Below are 15,505 nucleotides of genomic sequence, written 5' to 3'. Positions count from 1 at the left end.
TAGCCTGATAAACAAAGAACAGAAAGAACAGAGTTAACTACATTTTATATTTTTTTTCCCTCCCAAATCCAAGAAAGGGATTTTGACGTAAGGAAAAATCTATTTCTGGGCGATGGGCCTCGTGTCGCCAGCGAAATATCCTTTAATCTATTTATTTCTAGGGTAAATGTACTACACATACCAGAGAATAAATAAATAAAGAAAAAAGGTCAGTATACTGACTCGCTCACCCTCCAAGAGGGTGTCGGTATGAACACTATGGCGAGTGAGACCATACCACGAGCCAAATGCCAATAGAATTCTCACTACAAAATCCCTCCAAGAGGAGAGCCGACCCACAGAGTGGGCAGCAACTACTACTACTACTCCATCCCATGCTGCCGACTGCTGCGCCTCTGGTGGCCATCCTGAAGTTAGCAGACAATCTTGGGCGATGGGATGGGTATTGGGCGGGATTTCGCTGGCAACACGAGCCCATCGACCCAGAAAATAGATTTTTCCTTACGTCAAATCCCGTTTTCTGGGCTCAGCTCGTGTCGCTGCGCGAAATCGTACCAGAGAAATAGCTCACAAGATTGTAAACAAAATCAACAAAATAAAAGAAGGTCTCAAATAAAAGGTAAAATAAAATTGAAAGAATATAATTGCTAATAAGGATACATATAACAATGATACAAAATAGAAATATTGCTTAAATTACACTTAATTCTAATAATATTTCTTAACTTAAGGTAATTTACATATATACAGGGGTAATAAGGCATATATGTACAAAAATGGTATCTGTAAAAAGCTATGTATCAGAAATCCAGAGCAATTAACATAATAAGTTGAACAAAAACAAACTCAACAATCAATAATATATAAAGGAATGGTATATAACTTAACATACAAAAACCCGTAAAAAAAAAAACCAAAAAAAACCCATTACAAATAAGATTGATCCCCTCAGCATAAAAAATAAGGGGATGACATCCAAGAGATCAAAATCCATAATCATTGTGAGTGCCCCTAGCAAAAAAATAAGGGACACCCACTACATCATCATCAAAGCAGCTAAGACACAAGGTGACCGTAGATGAACAAGGCAGGAATAGACGAACTGTTGGGTGAGGCAGGTAGAAAGGAGGACTGGGTTTCTTCTACTAAATGTTAGGGGTTGGAGTCAGGGGAAACTATGTTACCCGCTGCTACTGCTGAAAATTTCAGAGCTTCCAAGGACTTTAAGTAATGACGTTTGAACACTGTCGGTGATTTCCATCCCGTATACTTTTTCAACTCATCGAAGTTCATATGTTGGAAATAGTTAATTGAGGTGGCTACTGCCCTGACATCATGTGCTTTTGGGAAGAGTCAGGATTGGCTTGTTTAATGAGTACAGGATTTGTTGCCTGGATGCCTTTAATAGATAAAGTACCACCTTTTTCTCTCTTAAAGAGAGGACCCGATGAGGATGAGGAGGTCCTAGACAGAAAGGCTCGTAAGGTTGAAACTGGGCAAAGAGATACATCTTGTGGAAGGGTAGAACCTTCCATGGTTCCCACCTCATCAAAGGATCTTCATTCTTAGCTATAAAGCTACGTTCCGGAGAAAGTAGCACTTCCCTGTGGGAAGGAACTGGATATGATCCGGATCTCTGGATAAAGCCGACAGTTCTGAGATTCTAGCTCCTGAGGCCAAGCTTAATAAAAATAGAGTTTTTCTTAAGAGCATTATAAACGAGCATGTGTCATTATTGGTTCTGAAGCCAGCTTAGAACATCGTTTAAGAACCATGATACTGACGTAGGCCTTACAGAAGGTCTAAGTCTAGCACACGCCTTGGGAATAGACGAGAAGTAGGAATCTGTCAAGTCTATGTTGAAACCAAATTGAAAAAATCTTTTTCAAGGCTGACTTGTTTGTCGTAATCGTGCTAGCTGCTAAGCCTTTTTCAAATAAGGATCTGAAAAAGGATATAGCTGAATTGATTGTCATGATCCTAATATCTGATTCTCTCGGAAGTTTTTGCTAACTTTTTGACAGCAGCATCATACTGTCTCAAAGTTGAATCTCTTTTATCGGATTCAAGAAGAGAATATTTTGCGGGTCAATATTCGTGTCCCTTTTCGCCTGCAAACTTCATGAAATCCATAAAGTTAGGTTTTGAGAAAACCCTGAGGAAGCGAACACAGTCTTCGTTTGTACTGACTGGGAGAGCCTGGGATTGGGGATCCGAAGAGGGCGAAGGACCCACCCAGTTCCAGAATTAGAGGGTACCAATTGCTCTTCGGCCAGTCTGGGGCTACTAGAGCCACTTGACCCTTGAATGTCCTGAGTTTGTTTAAACACCTTCATGAGAAGATTCACTGGAGGAAAGACATAAATCTTCTCCAGTTGTTCCAGTCTAGAGCCAGGGCGTCCGTGGCATAGGCCAGAGGGTCCAGGTTGGGGGGCCACATAACATGGGAGTTTGTGGTTCGCTTGAGATGCGAAGAGATCACCTGTAGACCTGGAACTCTCTGAAGAATCCATTGGAACGAACTGTTGTCCAGTGACCATTCCGACTCTAGAGGTACTGATCGGGATAGAGCATCTGCTATGACGTTTCTCACTCCAGCTATATGGGTGGAGGAGAGATGCCAACTGAACTTGTCCGCCAGGGAGAAGATGGCTACCATGACATGATTTAGATGACGGATTTGGAGCCTCCTCTGTTTATACAATGTACTACCACTGCATGTCCAGGACTAGCTTTATGTGGGAGCACTTTGGCGGACGTAACCTTTTTAGAGTCAAGAACACTGCCATTGCTTCCAGTACATTTATATGGAACTGACGGAACTGAGGTGACCACGTTCCTTGAACCTTCTTGAACTGGGAATATGCTCCCCAACCGCTTAATGAAGCGTCCGTGTGGATGGTGATCCCTGGTGGAGGAAAAACTGAAGGGGCACTGACACCGACAAGTTCTTGACTTTCGCCCACGGAGTCGATTCTTTAGAATCAGAGGGAACGAGGATAATTTGTCCCTGGACCTGACATTTGCTCGTGAGCGCCAGATTCTGGTTAGGTCTTTCAGTTTGGCTTTCATTAGGATGTTCGTCACTGATGCAAACTGGAGTGAACCCAGGATCCTTCCTGAGTTCTTCTTTGACGCCAGTTGTGACTCAGAAATTGCTTGACTGACTTCGCTATTTCCTTCCTCTTGGTTGATGGAATCGACAGAGTATGGGAGGATAGATTCCATTGAATGCCTAGCCACTGAAAGTTTGACTCTGGAGTGAGTCTTGACTTGGTCCTGTTTATCTTGAAGCCTAGATATTCCAGGAACTGAATCACTTTCAGTGTTGCTCTGTTGCATTCCTCGACTGTGAAGCCCAGATCAACCAATCGTCGAGATACGCTACTACATAACCCCTTGCGATCTTAGTTGTTGAACTACTACTTCCGCCAGCTTCGTAAACACCCTGGGTGCTACGTTGAGCCCGAAAGGAACTACCTTGAAGGAGAATGTCTGGTCTCCTATCTTGAAGCCCAGATACGGACGGAAGTGTCTTGCAATAGGATATGATAGTAAGCGTCTGTAAGATCGATAGAGGTGGGTGACGGCCCCACGGGGAAGTAAGGTCCGCACCTGCGAGATCGTGAGCATCTGAACTTGTCGCAGCGAATGGCTAAGTTTAAGCGGGACAAGTCTAAGATTACCCTTCTTTTTTTGTGAGCCTTTCTTTGGCACGCTGAACAAGCGTCCTTGAAATTTTAACCTTTTGACTCTCGCTATAGCTCCTTTCTGAAGGAGATCCTCCGCATACTCCGTCAATTCCTTGGAAGGAAGTTGGCGGAAAGGTCTGGATGGGGGTGGGTTCGCTAACCAGCTCCAACCCAGGCCTTTTGACACAATGCTCTGAGCCCACTTGCTGAAGTTCCACCGGTGGCGGAAAGTGAAACAGCCTCCCTCCTACCTGAAGTTCCTCATTGGTTCTGGTAGCCTCCTCGGCCTCCCCTGAAATGTTTTCCCCTATTAAAGGGACCTCCCGATCCTCTCCCACGAAAGGATCGCTTACCTCTAGCCTCCCTTCCTTACCCGAGCGGGAGTCATACTTCTGTGAACGCTTTGAGACCCTCGAAGACCATGGTTGGTTATAGGCTTGGTGGAGAGAGGGCGGTAAGATCGGTCTGGGTTTAGGGCTGAGGCTGAGGGGAGATAACATAAATCGGCTGCGACTGAGCCTTTGAGGTGGAAGGTTGGGCTGTTTGCATCAAGGGAACAGCCGGAACTTGCTGAGAAAAGCGTGGCTGCTTCTTCTGGTAGGGCTGGAAACTTCTAGGTTTGCCTTTGAGCCTTACCCTTACCGGCTTGATCCTGTCGACTTTTGGCCGTAAGACCCCAACGGTCTTTAAGGCTCTGGTTCAATCTCGTAGCCTCTGACTGAACCTCCTTCACCATCGCTTCTGGGAAGAGGTCTGCTCCCCAGATGCTTGACGTAAGCAACTTATTCGGCTCGTGTCGAATTGTCGCTTCTTGTAGGACATGTTTTTCCTACAATTCGTCCTGGCAGTGGCGAACTCAAACATATCCGACTGCACCGTTTGAGTCAAAAGATTTGGTAAGAAGCTTGAAGAGTGGCTCCGACCCATAGGCAATGGTAGCCACCTCGGTCATAGCCATGGAATTAATAGACCTGGGGGGGTTCCTGCCCATGTGAACGTATCGGGAAACGAAGAGCAGACAAGCTAAGCCAAATAAATCCAGCAGCGCAAACTTTAGTACCGAGAAAATGCCCTGTTCCATATCGTGATACATTTTTGATATATGGAAATCTGTCCAGTATTTATGGGCACTTCAGTGGGACAGAGTAGGCCCCAACAAAAATGAAAGAAACTTACTAGACAGACACACCCTTGGAAATATGACCTAATACCAAGGAAGTGGGAGGTTGTATTGTGTAGATTACGTATTGGCCATACGCGTTTAACTCACGGCTATCTGATGGATGGGGAGAATGAGCCCATTCTGTGATGATTGCTTAGTTTCCACTGACGTTAGCATTTGCTGGTTGAGTGTCCCAGTCTAGTGGAACTTAGGAATAATTTTTTAGCTTATAGTAGTGAAGCAGGTGGTAACTATAGCATGCCAAAACTGTTGGGAGAAAGCATGTGTGTTAATAACGTTATCTCTTTTATCAAAGAAGCTGGCTTCTCAAAATATATCTGACAGCTGTGCTGTCTTAGTATATACATTTTTTTTTCTTTTTAATAGTTTTACTGTTATGTGATCAATCACAATTCTTTTTATCAGAATATTATTTATATTTTTATCAGAAATTTAATTATTTTTTTAAATAAAATTTATATATCTTCTCATAAAGATAAAGTTATTTTGAATGTTGTATAATATATTATAAAAGTTAAAAGATCACATTTAGTTATTCGGCGTCGGTGACCCTGGTCAGTTTTGTGTGACGCCAGATAACTCACAATCAATCAATCAATCAATAGACCTGGCTAACCGTGATTTGGCATCGAAATTCTGCACTGAATAAGGCTATCTGGAAGCCTAGGTAGCTTCTCACCAACTGCTCCATAGCACAGTCTGGGTTTGAGTTTGCCAGCTGAGAAGGTGTTAGGTAAATCTTCCACAATTCACCGGCTGAAGGAAGTAAAGATGTAGGATCTGCTTCCTTCAGTTGAGGCATGGAATCCCCCTTCTGGGCTGCTGGAATAGTAGTTGTCGCGATCTTTGTCAAGAAAGGGAGCGGGGTACCCTCCTTCCATCGTAAAGATCGTAAACGGACTCTTAAAAGGTTGGATTTTCGTGTTGGAACAATCCATGTCCTCTAGACACCTGAGCCATTCTCTCTGAGCCTGGTCACGTGAATAGAGGACTGTCTCCTTTGGTACTTTATCATCCCGAGTCATGCTGAGGCGGTGAGCTGGCGTAGCCGATGAACGGAGGCTGAAGGTCTTCCGGGTAGAACTCGAAGTCCTCAATCCTCCGAGTTCCACATTCCGGGATAGAGATAAGCCCGTCCTGGAAGGGGGCGTATGACGCTACTCTCCAAGGGTTGTTCATTGAGAACGGAGGTAGAGAGTCATACGGGGGTAGCTGGGCTCCACTGTGTTGAAAGGTGGAGGAGAGGCTAGAGGAGCTTGGCTCAGTCCAGCTATAATGTTTGTCCTGAGAGGTAATCCTATCAGACAACCGAGAGATCATTTGTTCCATGCTATTTTTGAGAGACCCAACCAGATCGCCCACTTGTTGTAACAGAACAGCGTTGGAGTCCCAAGCCGGAGCTGCTGCGGAGGTGGAAGGGTGGCTCTGAATCGGAACCAAGGGTAGCGGAACTGACGACTCCGCTGGAGTGTGAGATCTCTCCCCTGGAGGATCTACTCCTCGAGGACTTAGAGCCGGACGCAGAAGCTTTAGATCTCTCTGCTCCGGGGTTTGGGCTAGCCGGAGACTTACGAGAAGATGACGCCGAAGCCGTCTTCTTAGACGACGACGACGTCTCGTCAAGGTTTTCACTGCTTGACCCTTGATCTTGGGTCTAACTGAAGCGTCAGGAGAAGTATATAGTTCATTACCTGTAAAGCCTTGGAAGGATGGAGAGGTTGCAGGGGTAGAAGAACCAGTTGCACCCAAGGGTATCCCTTGGGTGTCCAACGTACCTACCTCGACCAACAGGTCGTCTACACCTACCATAGTTCCACATTGATATCAAGCGTCGCGACTTCCGAGGAGATGTCCTGGCCTTGGTCCGTCAACGAGGCAGCCGCTGTTGCTGGATGCAAAGCGAACTAGTCGGGGCCGCCTCTGCTGGGTCGACCGTAGCCTGTAGCCTTGCCTCCGGGGAAGATTAGTACCGCCAACTTTTCTCAAGGATGTAGGGCATACCCTTTGGCGGCGGGTTTTTCCCAAAAACAAAAACCGCCGACCCAGGCCCGCAGGGCGGGGGTTTGCCAGTGCGGTATCCCTCACAGCCGGGAGCCTGGAAGAGAGGGTATTGATTAGATTTTTAAGAATAACTTAAAACTAAAATCAATTTAAAGCTTAACTTAAAATTTTATATAGGGGCTATAAGACCCCCTGAATTTTATCTTAAGTTAGTGATTAATGTAAAAAACTTAAAGCACTATAACAAATGAGGACCAGTTACCGGAGTTGGAATACTTACCCCAAGTCTAAGAGCTGGCTCACCAGATCGTAACAGATGGTACACGTCTCGTGGTACCAGACCTGGATGTCCCCGTGCGAGTCGCAGCATGGAGCATGGACCGGCAAAACTTCGTGTCCACATGGGTCCTGAAGTGTGGCGGCGCATCCCGGATGCTCACAGTTGGTGGTCTGTAAAGTGAAAAGACACATGAGTATCTTAAAGAGCTATCACTTACAGCTAAAGGACAGAATAACTCCGATGCATGCCGGAGCTCGGAAAAAATTTGGGCATAACCCCTCCCTTATCGCCTGAATAGGCTATAACCCCGGAGAGATCCGGTGAGACAGGTAAGGGAGGGGGGGGGGTGGTTTAAGGTACTTAAGATAAACTTACTATTTTGTTTAACATAAAGATCTTAAACCTAAAACTCGAACGTACCGGACTAAGTCCCGTGCGTGGCGGAGTGTTTTGTAACTCAGCGAGAACGGAGTGGTTAGAAGGGACCAACTGTATGCTCCGGTCCACCCTGCTGGGTGGACTAGCACCATTTCCGCTGGATGCCAGGTCTCCGGTGGTAAAGGAGCCCTAGTAAGGTGGGAAAGAGCGAGAGGACATACAGACTCGGGCTAGTAACGGAGCGACGGGGTAGCAAACGGAGGGGGCAAGGCCAGTCCCCACCCATCTTACCATCCGGCCGGACTGAGAAGCCGGAGAGGTGACTGTCGGGTCCAGTCTGGGTCTGTCCCGTCCCTCTACTCCCTCCGTCTGGGGGGGAGAAAGGGAGGGGCAGGCTCGGGTATGCGGAGCGAGCATGGGCGACCGACCCACCCCCCCGACTCTATAGAAGAGCGGGGGGGGTGGAAGGTGACTGGGACAGGGGCGTCTGGCTGCCTCGTGATCACGTAGTGACCACGGGGCGGTAAGAACAAAACAATAGACAACTAAGCCTAGAAACATAACCAACTGATCAGAGAGATGCTATCGGGGAAGCAACCGAACTGAAGAGCGGTAGCATATAGGCCCTATGGCCATACCTAGGCTAAGCAAGCCAGACTCCTAACTAACTAAACAAATAACATATAAATAAATCAAATGAATAAAATAAGAAAACGAAAGAAAAACAACATAGTAGGAGAAAACAAAAATCCAGGAGTGTACGACTAACCCGAAGGCAAGTCTACCACTCAAAGCTAGCCGAGGCCGATACTAAGAGCCGTGGCTAGGGTCTGGATGGGAGGAGCCTACATAAGGTAAAAGACATGCATGCATGACAAAACCGTGTAGACCGTACCCTACAAGCAAAGCGGATAATAGAAAAAAAGAAGCGTACGTTAAGTAAGGGGATGTTCTGGGTATGGGCGACCAAGAACGAACCCACCACGAGGCAGAACCATGCTGCCATGCTTCCGACCTAGAGTTCGTATTTATACCTAAAAAACGGCAAATACGGGCTCAGGGCCGGAAAAACCAAATAGCAATAAAACACTGAGTACTTAACTTAGCTGCTGCGATGGCTGCACGCTCCATGGTAAATAAATCCAAAGAAAAGGGCACAAAAACACCGAGTAAAAAAGGGCACGTGTGAATCGTGTGCGCTAACTTAAAAGGATGGCCACCAGAGGCGCAGCAGTCGGCAGCATGGGATGGAGTAGTAGTAGTAGTTGCTGCCCACTCTGTGGGTCGGCTCTCCTCTTGGAGGGATTTTGTAGTGGGAGAATTCTATTGGCATTTGGCTCGTGGTAGTGGTCTCACTCGCCATAGTGTTCATACCGACACCCTCTTGGAGGTGGAGCGAGTCAGTTATACTGACCTTTTTTTCTTTATTTATTTATTCTCTGGTATGTGTTAGTACATTTACCCTAGAAATAATAGATTAAAGGATATTTCGCGCAGCGACACGAGCTGAGCCCAGAAATTAACTTTCACAAAAGATAGAACTTATATCTCGCTGGTTCCGCCCATCAGAAACATACACATACAACCCAATATTCCATCGGGATTTTCCACAGCAAACTCAGCTTTATTTGAAGGTGACTTTGAGACAGTAAATTCCCCTTAATGAAGAACATTAACTTTTGTCTCCAGGAGAGTCAACCCTGACGACTGACGACTATTATTTCAAGAATGTAATTGTCAACAGACACAATGTTCTGACACTACATTTTTCTGATCATTTCTAGGCCAGCAAGAGATACAGTTTTAAACTATGTAATACATATAAGGCTTCCTTTTCAGACACAGTAATATTAGTTCCCTGTATAGTCGATACCAACACAAGAAAAGTTACTTCATGCTTAACTCGTTTGGGTGGTAGTGGGGGGAAAATCAGTAGACTTAAAGCAGTGGTCTTCAAAACTGTGGGGCCATTGGCTGATTATGAGGTGGGCCACTGACAAAAAAAAAAAAATGTAGAATTTAAAATTATATAAACAATACGTATATAAAAATGAAAATAAAAGTATATTTTCTTTTATCCAGACCTATAATTGTAAATAAACAGTACAGTAGTACCTCAAGATACGAAATTAATCTGTTCCGAGGCGCCTTTCGAATCATGAGGGTTTTTCGTATCTTGGACCACATTTTACATGTAAAATGGCTAATCCGTTCCAAGCCCTCCAAAAACACCCCAGTAAATTTCATAATAAAGCTAAATTGAGCCTATAAACAATGAAATACTAACAAAACAACAATTTGGACCATTCAATACCTAAAATTAATAAAAAAAATGCAAAATAACCTGTAAATAAAGTATAATTAGTGTACATGGTAACAAGAAATATACTGTGCGTAAAATGTGGAAGCTTACCTTTCGAGTGAGGATATCTCTGAAAGTGGCGGCCGAGGAGGAGGAGGACAAACGACAGATAACGTACGTACGTACGTACACTTAACTTTACGAAAACACATAAAAAATTTAAGGCAAACTATATAACTAAAATTTTACCAAACACATTAACAAAACTGTAACACTTAACTTTACAAAAAACTAAAAATTAAAAATTTTTTTTGATTTTTTTGATTTTTAATATTTTTTTTACTTTTATGTAGGCTTTTTTTTTTTTTTTTTTTTTTTTTTTTTTTTTTTACAGAATTTCAACTTCTTCACCACTTTCAACGTTCTGTTTATCACTTGGTTCTTCCTTTTTGCTTTCAACTTTCTGTTTTTTATCACTTGGTTCTTCCTTTTTGCTTACTCCTGCTAATGCTGAAGGCCTCTTTAAAAAATAATGATCCAAGGAAGATTGCTTCTGCCTACTTTTCACAATGTTCCTGAAACGACTCAGGTCAAACGTCATCGAACTGAGCAAGCATACGACCTGTGTGAGCCTTTTCGGGGTGTCCTTTTTTTCAATAAACGATTGCACTTCATGAAAAGCGGCTAGAACATCCTTAATTTCTGCCGTTGTCATAGGGTCCTCCTCCTCTTCCTCGCCGCTGCAAGAGATTCCTCATGAACGACGTTATGTTGCATGGCCTCCAACTACTTCAGGTCATCCGTCATAAGCTCCTCTTGGTGCTCCTCGAGAAGGTCGTTGATGTCGTCCTCATCGACGACCAGCCCCATGGACTTGCCGAGTGCAACGATCTCGTCAAGATCTGGTTCCAAAACAGTTTTGGGATCGCCAACTGTTTCGGACTCTGCAGCACCAGCTTCGCCCACGTCGAATCCCTCAAAGTCTCGGGCGGATACGGCATCAGGCCAGAGTTTCCTCCACGAGGAATTCAAGGTTGGCCTCGAAACCTCCTGCCAAGCTTGGTCGATGAGTCGGATACAAATGACGATGTCGAAATGCTCCTTCCAAAATTCACGCAAGGTGAGGTTTGTGGTATCGGTGATGTCGAAACATCTCTTGAAAAGATGTACAGCTTCTTAAAGTTCGCTATCACTTGCTGGTCCATGGGTTGGAGGAGAGGGGTGGTGTTGGGCGGAAGAAAAGGAATCTTAATGAAGGAATACTCCGCTAGGATATCTTCTTCGAGGCCAGGAGGGTGGGGAGGGGCATTGTCCAACACCAGCAGACATTTCAGGGGGAGGCACTTCTCTTCCAAAAATTTCTTCACTGTCGGGCCGAAACACAGATTTACCCACTCGGTGAACAAAAGCCTCGTTACCCATGCTTTTGCATTAGCCCTCCACATCACTGGAAGCTTCTCCTTAAGCACTTTATGGGCCTTGAAGGCTCAAGAAGTCTCAGAATGATAGACCAGTAGGGGCTTCACCTTGCAATCCCCACTGGCGTTTGAACAAAGTCCGAGCATAAGCCTGTCTTTCATAGGCTTATGCCTGGGTAGCTTCTTCTCTTCCTCGTTGATGTACGTCCGACGAGGCATTTTTTTCCAAAAAGGCCAGTTTCATCACAGTTAAAAACCTGCTGAGAACTGTAGCCTTCCTTGGTCATCATCTCGTCGAAAGTTTTCTTAAATGCTTCGGCCGCTTTCGTGTCCGAGCTGGCAGTCTCCCCATGACGCACCACCGAATGGATGCCAGTCCGTTTACGGAATTTCTCGAACCAGCCATTCGAAACCTTGAACTCTGGGGTTGGCGTTGAAGTCCCTTCCCCTCTGTCGTCTTCCCCCTGCGCAATCAAATCGGCGAAAATGGCGCTGGCCTTGTGGGCGATTGCTGTCTCCATTACCATATCGCCAGCAATTTGTTTGTCTTTTATCCAGACGAGGAGCAGCCATTCCATCTCATCGTGCACGTGGGTCCTCTTGCTGGACAAAATAGTGATGCCCTTCGACGGTGTAGCTGCTTGATGGCATCCTTCTGTATAACCCTCTTACGCCGAAGCGGTAAAAAAAAAATTGTCTCCCGTGTGCCGGAGGTGTTTCAGAGTGAGCGCGGAAGCGGAAAAAAATATTTTTTTCAAAAAATCACAGCGCGCTTAGTTTTCAAGATTAAGAGTTAATTTGTGGCTCCTTTTTTTGTCATTGGCTGAAGTTTAGTATGCAACCATCAGAAATGAAAAAATTATCATTATCATATATAAATAATGCAATATATGATAGCGCAAAAACGAAATTTCATATATAATTGTATTCAAATCGCGCTGTGCGCAAAACGGTTAAAGGTAACAAGTTACTTTTTTTTCGCTGTAATGGACACTAAATTGCGATCATTTTGGTATATAACACATTGTAAAACGATAAAAGCAACACAGAGAAAATATTATCACAAAATAATGTGTGAATTCGTAACGCGCGGACGTAAACAAATATTTTTTTCACAAATTCACCATAAATCAAAATATTGTCCTAGAGACTTCCAATTTCTTTCAAAATGAAGAAAAATGATTGAATATTACTATACTGTAAGAGTATTAGCTTATAATTGCAGTTTTCGACCATATCTGACGAGTTAAAGTTGACCGAATGTCCAATTTTTTTATATATATATTTTTATATGCAATTATTTCGGAAATAAGAAAAGCTACAACCTTCAAATATTTTTCGTTTTATTTTACATGAAATTGCGCACATTTTTATATATAAAACTCTATGAAATGCCTAATATGAAACTGAGCAAATATTCCGAGAAAGGTACGTACGCATTTCGGAGATTTGTGGCGGAGAATCTGCGCGCGGAGGGAAGGAAAGATTTTTTTTAAATTCCAAATAAATCTAAATAAATCTATTTGCTAGAGACTTCGAATTTATTTCAAGATGAAGATAAATGACTGAATAATTACTAGACTGTTAAGAGTTTTAGCTTACAATTGCTTTTTTTTTTTTTTGTTTTTTTTTTCGACCATTTCGGTAGAGTCAAAGTTTTTTTTTTTTTTGACCAGAACGTGGTCTATTTATCGTGATTTATATGCAAATATTTCAAAAATGAGAAAAGCTACAACCTTCAATTATTTTTTAGTTGTATTCTACATGAAATTGCGCACATTTTCATATACATATAAAACTTTATGTAACAGCTACTTTAAAATGGTGCAAACATTACCACAATAAGCCACGTATGATTTTTTCGGAAGAGTTACCGCTCGGACGTAAATAAAATTTTATTTTTTTCATAAATTCACCATAAATCAAAATATTGTGCTAGAGACTTCCAATTTGTTGCAAAATGAAGGTAAATGCTTGAATATTACTAGAATATAAGCGTTTTAGCTTACAATTGCGTTTTTCGACCATTTCGGTAAAGTCAAAGTTGACCGAAGGTTGAAATTTTGGCAATTATCGTTATTTATATGAAAATATCTCAAAACTGATAAAAGCTACAATCATGAGTATTTTATTGTTGTATTCTACATAAAAATGCACAAATTTTCATATATAATACTTCATGTAACTGCTAATTTACAATGGTACAAAAATTATGTCAAAGTGACGAAATAATTTCTGAGATGTGTCACAGATACTTTTTAGTGCGGCAAGAAAGAAATTCGCGCTTGCACGCCTGTAAACAAAACAACACCTTGATCCGTGAACTCCCAGCATCCCCCGAGGCGTGTGATTCAAAAGTTTTAGGCTGGTAGGCCTATAAGTATTTTTCCGCGAATTTTAAAAAAAACTTTTGTAAGTCGACGTAAAATACGTCTAGTCGGCACACGGGAGACAAAAAATGTCGACGTAAAATACGTCCAGTCGGCGTAAGAGGGTTAAGGATGGTGCCTATTGTCGACGGATTATGCCCGTATTCCTTTGCGATCACACTCAATCGCATACCAGCTTCGTACTTCTTGTTGATCTCCATCTTTGTCTCCAAAGAGAGCATGCGCCTCTTTCCGTGAATTTCAACTTTCTTGGGACCCATGACTACGTTATCTTGTATGTAATTTACGTATAAGTTACACAATAAAGTTTTCGCACAACACGATAATAGTACTGCAACAAAATCACTAACGAATTTACGTTACTAAACGAAATCGTTGGACCGAACGAATGCCGCGTGCATACGATAAAGATGGTATGAAGAGGCCGAGATAGGTACTCCACCACGTACGTATAAGATGCATGATGGGAGGGATGCTGTCCAATAGGAGAGAAGGATCTCATGGTGGTGACTAGCATCAGGAACCAATGGGAGAGCAGGAGGATGGTGGCGAGTCTACTAGTACTATGATGGCGGCGCTAGTTTCAAAATTGTTATCCGGGCGAATCTCGGACTTTCAGAAACCTTTTGTATCTTGAAATCAGAAACCTTTCGAATCTTGAAAACTTTTTGTATGTAGAGCCGTTAAATTTTTTGCATTGGCTTTCGTATCTCGAGTTTTTCGTAAGTTGAGCCTTTCGTATCTTGAGGTACCACTGTATATGTAAAAATATGGAAATAAATATTATTCTGTCCCAGTAGTAATTGTTCACTAGTTAATTTTTATATTATAAAAATGGTCATGAAAATTTTCTGAGCATATTTGTACAGGTAGCCCCTGGTTAACAGCAGGGGATCCATTCCTGGGGACCCAACGATATGCGAAATTCGCCTCTAACCGAAATTCAAAAGTCTACGGGCGTCACAATCCCCCTTACAGTGCCCTAGACTTGTTTACTATGCCTTAGACAGTGTCACAGCCAGATATTTTGCCCTAATATGTAATAACTCTTTAATGAAAACGTGGAATTTCATTTTCCTAATCAGTTACAATGGTCTGCCTGGTAGTTCTACAAATTTTTAATGTCAGATTCAGTGAGCTTGTTGGTATCTTGGCCTATTAAGAGAGAGAGAGAGAGTCTCTCCTTTTTCAGACTGCTAATGTTTCCTCCATCTCTTTATTTATCATAACTTCTAGTTAAATCAGCTAAAAAAGCAAATGAGAATGATAAAAGTATTGTTAGTAATGTTATAATTGTTGCTTAAACACTGTACCCATAACCAACTGAACAATAATAGTTGCTTTGTTACAACAACCAAACCGAATCTGATAACGTTTTGCTTGCATTTCAGCCATCGAACAGTAGTTACAAATTACTGTAGTTTTGTTACAAATGATGTTAATTAAGTAGAATAGGACCGATATATTTGAACGTTATATAGCGGGTGCCCCGTATTCGCGGACTCACTGATTCGCGGATTTCTCTCTGGACCATATCTACCCATTATTTGTGGAGAATTCGTTGTTCATAGGGTTTTCCGACGATAAACAATCACTAATTAGTGTATTTTGATGTTATTTTCATGCCTAAATACATTTTTATGATACAAAAATTATATACTAATTTTAAAATATTAGTATTGATCAATACTGTATTAGTAAGTTTAATAAGATTAAATGATATCACATAACAATATTAATTCTCTCTCTCTCTCTCTCTTTTTATAGTGATGTATGTTTTTTGTATGATAAATAAATGATTTACTAATTTTCAAATATTAATATTAATGTAAAGAGCAATCAATTCATTAAAGAAAATACT

Source organism: Macrobrachium nipponense, chromosome 14 (genome assembly GCF_015104395.2).
Source record: "Macrobrachium nipponense isolate FS-2020 chromosome 14, ASM1510439v2, whole genome shotgun sequence".
NCBI classification, from domain to species: Eukaryota; Metazoa; Arthropoda; class Malacostraca; order Decapoda; family Palaemonidae; genus Macrobrachium; species Macrobrachium nipponense.
This window is presented reverse-complemented; position numbering follows the sequence as displayed.